This window comes from Pempheris klunzingeri, chromosome 16 (genome assembly GCF_042242105.1).
Source record: "Pempheris klunzingeri isolate RE-2024b chromosome 16, fPemKlu1.hap1, whole genome shotgun sequence".
NCBI lineage: Eukaryota > Metazoa > Chordata > Actinopteri > Acropomatiformes > Pempheridae > Pempheris > Pempheris klunzingeri.
In genome coordinates, this window is record NC_092027.1 from 18013328 (window position 1) to 18019315 (window position 5988).

Here is a 5988-nt window from a genome sequence, read left to right on the forward strand (position 1 = left end):
TGCACGCTCTGCACACAAGTTGCCTCACTCCAGAGAAGCACTTTCCTTATTTCCAATTGGAAAAATGTTTTTTTTTAAAAGAGGAAAAGAATGTTACATTTGAGAGTGGCTAAGGTCTGGGTACTGGCTGATGGCCAACCAGAGAGTCAAGGAGATTGATTGGAGTATTGTAGATTGCGTCAAGGTGTTTTTTTAATGGATGATGAATGGTTTAATCCCAGCTCAGTGTACTGGGGTCAGACCCAGCCTGCAAAGATGTTGTGGCTGTCCTGGGTCGATGTACCAGCATCACTACTGGGTCCCTTTGACTCACTCTCTGGAAAACCCAGCAATAACTGAAAATTCATTTGTAGTCAGTGTAAGTAAAGTTATTCTCCTTCTCAAGTGTCACCAAAGCAATCCCACCTCATATTACGAGAGACGAGCAGTTCAGGCCACTGGGACTAATACAGAAATACACCTTGAATACAATCAAAAGAATTTCATTGGAATAATTGTAATGAGCGTGCTGTCGCACAACCCTGATGAGAAGGAAGTGTTCAGGTTAGGTCTAAGTATGTTGTTTTTCTAGTGGATGTCAATCACTGACATTGGTATAACCCTAATGTAAAGTGTACTTACAACACTTCACTGGTTTCCTCAGGAGTGATGGAATTTGCAGTAGCTCAGGCATTTCAAGCAGTGTTCTGTCAATGTGCAGTATTATTCATGGAACATGGTGACACCTTACAGAAGGATACAAGAGGCTGTGATGTCACTTTGGGTTTGAGATGGGAGACACAGGCAGTTCGCACAGGCTTCGAGCTGACCATCCAGTACATTTCAGTCTGATTAGTCAAGTAACTGATGACGAGGGGAAAGCCCCAGCTTAAAAAGAAGTCTCAAATTGTCACTGTCACAACTTACCTTACAAAGTCTTATGTCTTATTTGGAAACATTTAAAATATCATGCAGACTGTTCCAGACAGGTATTTTAGGATGACACCTATCAAAAGTCCAATCCATGACAAACTCTTCCAGGCAGGTGCACATAAACCAGATTGTGGCATGGCTATAAACTAGCAAACTATTCCTAGAAGCTTGAGTCAAACAATATCAACAAATAACACAATTCCATCATTGACATGAAGCTGATGCTGCTGCAGAGGGTTGCAGGTGACCTAACGCACCTTCTGGCAGCTATATTGGATTTCATCAGGTGGACCACAAGTGATGTGTTTCAAACAAAATGTTTATCTGTCAGTGTCTGTGCTGTTGATGTGTGAATGGAATAGTCACTAATCACTTTTGTGCTGGATGATATCTAACCATAAGTTAAGTTAGTTCCCTCTGGGCTCACACTCTTTAACTTTTAATCCTCTGTACAACTTTGTGCAGATACTCCTGTTCCAAAATGTCACTTTGTCAGGTATTTTGGTTTATGACCAAATTCCTGCAAAGCTAATGACGTTCAGCTTCACTTGTACTGTGTGGTCAGTGTGGTCAGTGTTAATTGGCAAATAGCATGCTAACATGCAAAGCTCAGATGGTGAACACGTTTAATATACAGTACCAGTCAAACGTTTGGACACACTCTCATTCAGTGGCTGTCTTTACTTTTATTATTTTCTACATTGTAGATTAATATTGGAGGAACACGTATGGAATTATGTAGTAAACAAAGTATTTTAAATTCTTCAAAGTGGCCACCTTTCACTTTGATAACAGCTTTGCCCACTCTCTGCGTTCTCTCAGTCAGCTTCATGAGGTCACCTGGATGGTTTTCCTTCACTCTGTGGTCCAACTCCTCCCAAACCATCTCAGCTGGGTTTAGGTCAGGTGATTGTGGAGGCCAGGTCATGTGACGCAGCCCTCCATCACTCTCCTTCTTGGTCAAACAGCCCTCACACAGCCTGGAGGAGTGTTTGGGCTCATTGTCCAGTTGAGAAACAAATGATGGTCCCACTAAGCTCAGACCAGATGGGATGGCATATCACTGCAGAATGCTGTGGTAGCCATGCTGGGTCAGTGTGCCTTTAATTTAAAATAAATCACCACCAGTGTGACCAGCAGAGCCCCCCCACACCATCACACCCCCTCCTCCATGCTTCATGGTGGGAACCACACATGTAGAAACCATCTTCTCACCTTTTCTGTGTCTCACAAAGACATGGGGGGGTGGAACCAAACATGTCACATTTGGACTGACCAGACCAAAGTACAGACTCCCACTGGTCTAAAGTCCTCTTTGTGTTTCTGGGCCCGTGAAATTCTCTTCTTCTTCTTGTTCTTCCTCAGTAGTTTCTTCTTTGCAGCAGCTCCACCATGAAGGCCTGTTTCACACAGTCTCCTCTGAACAGCTGATGTTCAGGTGTGTCTGCTACTTGAACTCTGAAGCATTTATGTGGCTCTAATCTGAGGTGCTGTTGATTTGCGGTATCTTAGGCTGGTAACACTAATGAACTCTGCAGCAGAGTACTGTTACTTTTTGAGTGTTTCCTCATGTGCAGTCAGGAAAACCATCAAAGTTCTTGACATTTTCAGGATCGACTGACCCTCAGTCTTAAAGTAATGATGGACTGTTGTCTCTCTTTACTCTTTACTTACTGAGTGGTTCTTACCATAATATGGATTAGAAGAGTAGTGGAATAAGACTGTTCACTGTATAGAACTGTGCACCAACCCTACCTCTGCACAACACAACTGATGGTCTCAAACACATTAAGAAGGCAAGAAACTCCACAAATTAACTCCTGAGAAGGCACACGTGTTAGCTGAGAACCATCCAGGTGACGACCTCATGGAGCTGATAGAGAGAATGCAGAGAGTGTGGAAAGCTGCCAGCAAAGCAAAAGGTGTCTATTGTGAAGAATCTGAAATATCAAACATGTTCTGGTTTGTTTAACACGTTTTACTACATAATTCCATATGAGTTCCTTAATCGCTTTGATGTCTTCAATATGAATCTACAATGTAGAAAAAACCTAATGAGAAGCTGTGTGCACACCTTTGACCGGTGCTGTACCTGCTACTTACTTTGTTGACATTGTCATTGTGAGCATGCTGGCATTCTGACACTGGCATTTTGTTGAATGCACTCTGCTATAGATGGTGTGGCTGTTGAGTCTTATTCTCTTAATCTTAGTATTGATTCTGAAGTTATCAATCAAAAAACAGCTAATAAGTTTTTGTTGCTCGCTAAGAATAAAATGGGGAAAGAAACTCTCCCATGAGCTCCTTCTCACGCCAAGACAGTACCACAGTAATATGTAAAATATCAAACAATTCACTTTTCCTAAAATGGTGTTAGATTGATACCAAGGTACACTGTCTCTGTATCTAGTAATTAACAGACAGGTTTCTGATGGATGGCCTTTGCACATCTCCTGTTGTACTTCTTTGAGTCTGTGCCACAGTACATCATTGCAGCTGCACTGTCCATGTGTGCACAGTCTGTAAGATGGACGTGTTCTGGTTCATGACGTTATGATGCAAGGAAAATCTGTGTGAGGAGTCCAGACCAGCCCGTCACCGCATCAAACAGCCCGGCCTTGGGCCAAGACCATGAAACTACCTAGGATTAGATTGACTGATGTAAACTGAAGTTTACACTTGGAAAACATCATTTTTGTTTATTAAAAAAAAAATCCGGATCAATTTTCCCTTTGATGGAACAGTTAAAAATGGATGTAGAAATATATTTTAATGTGTTTTTAATGTCTGAGGCAAATTTTTACAGCCATTACCGAAATTGATTTTAGCAATGTTTTTGTCAAGCATATCCTTTTGCTGCCAAGCTGAAGTTTAAGAAAAAAAAGGTCCTGTCTCTCTTGCTCTTTTGCAGATGCATCCACACATCTTTGTATTTGGACTGCAGATTCTTTTCAAATTTCAATTTTTAGATTTCAGAAGTCATTCTCTTTCTGATGTCTCAATCTGAGTTTTGTTTTCTTTCTATTGCAGTTAAAAAAAAAATAAACAAATGTATTGACTAAGAAATAAATGACACGATATTTGCTAGGTTTGAAGTAATAATGACTTATTGTACATAAGCATTTTTCCTCCCTTGTACTGAAAAAAAGAAATTAAATGGTTGTATATTGTGTAGAAAAGCAAACAAAAAGCCATGAATATTGTGAAGCTTGTCATTTCGTTTTGTGATCACTGTGTATTATTGTGTAACAAATGTGCAAAATGTTTGGGATTCTTTTTTCCCCTCCTCTGCTTCTTGAAGCTGCCCCCCGGGATGCATACGCTTTGGTTGTGGACTAGTTACAATTCGCAGAAAAGTGCTCATTGGTTCAGACAGATGAGGTCTGCTGTTTGCTTCAAATATTCATCTGAACATTTCTTTTGTTTCTCTTGGGGAATTGAAACTTGAAAAAACGTTGTTTTGAATGGTTTCCTGAACTTGCTCTAGATAAAAGCACTTTGAATGTTTCGCTGTGTGTGTTGGATCATATGAACGGTATCTGTGGACCCTTCTGAACTAATGCTTGGTCCATCTCACCAAAGGACCTCACTGGTGGTTTTCCATGTCACTACAAATCATGTCTATCATACATTAGTGCATGTGCATATATTCAGGCAGCCACTGGCTTTGAACTATTGACACTCTAAATTCAATGTGACAGCGGGAGCTGACTCATTTGAGCTGCCCACAGTTAGTGAAAGGTGACATTTAAAAAGAACAATAACATCTCTTTCCAAAATCCATGGTTTCCCTGTTGCTCTGAAGAATCCCTAGAATACAGAGACGGTAACGGTTTCCATTGAAAGGAGTTGTTCACAGTGACAAAGGATCGTTGGACATTGATTCTGGAATGAGACGTTGATGTTGCTCTCATCTTTCAATACTGTGAGCAGCACAGATGTCTGAAAACCTAGAAAAATAAAAGCAAAACCATATTCTCTGCATGCCTGTATACTAGTAGTTGTGAGAAAACTTTGGTGAACCAACCTTTAAATGCTAATGTCCTAATGAAATGACTGGAGTTTAGGCTAAAACACAAAAATGAACAAAATATCAAGGAGGAGGTCATTTATTTATGGTATGTAGCATATGGGCTTAAACACACAAAAGCACTGATCTGCTCCTAATATATGGTTTACATGCTCTTTCTAAGGCCATTTTACTAATATAATATTTCTAATATTATATTTCTGCAGGTATCTATCTCCATTGGGATTCTTGGCATAGAAATAGTAAGTTTTGTAGGAAAATCTTTGCCATAAAAAATGTATCTATTCATCTATTCATATATCATTTCTTCCATCAGTGAAACTCTAATAAGATGTTTTTGTTGGCCACAGCTGCTGCTTGACCCAAGAAGAGCTGACCCTGAATCAGTGATCACTTTTCCTCCCAACAGCATACAACTTTTATAGTCCTCAACTATTTGGCTTTACCTTCTATTAGTTGTTGTTGCTATTACAGGGAAACATTTAATTGCAAAATCAGTTTTTATCAATTTTCAATTTACCTGTACATGCATTTCTTTTGCATAATGTTGGTAATGTTAAAATAAACATCTCGGTAAGAAGATGATGAAATTGACTGGAGACGAATTGAAGTCCATTTTGTTTTGCTTACATCAATCCTGACCTTTTGCACATACTTGATATTAACGGTCTTCAAAAAGTAAAAGAAAATAATGCTGTTTGAATACTGCCAGTTGATTGACAATTATGCATTGATTGAAAAAAAATAAGCTAATTTTGGAGGAAATAACTTTGTAATATTTATCTCTTGCAAGCTATGTTTAATAAAGGTTGAAACAATTTGCTTCCAAGTGTGACTTCATTAACCTTTTTGTGACATGAACTCTGGTTTCAAAGGTTTCAAACTGATTAATTAACCCTAAAGTTCATGATGTCACTTATTTAACACAACTACATATCTTCCAAAAGGACCAGCTCTGTTTCACTCTGCTTTAGTCTACTACTCTACTTTTGAATCAGGTAAACTACTCAGAGACACCTCTCATCTCCAGAATGACTCGACCTTAC

General features: G+C 39.4%; 1 long non-coding RNA gene across 1 annotated transcript; it reads left to right on the top strand.

Annotated features, from left to right (window-relative positions):
• The first annotated feature begins 2564 nt into the window (after window positions 1–2564).
• On the top strand, window positions 2565–5764 carry LOC139216070 (uncharacterized). Its single transcript, XR_011585540.1, has 2 exons — window positions 2565–5184; window positions 5293–5764. It is a non-coding gene; the product is annotated as an uncharacterized lncRNA (long non-coding RNA).
• Window positions 5765–5988: the final 224 nt, after the last annotated feature.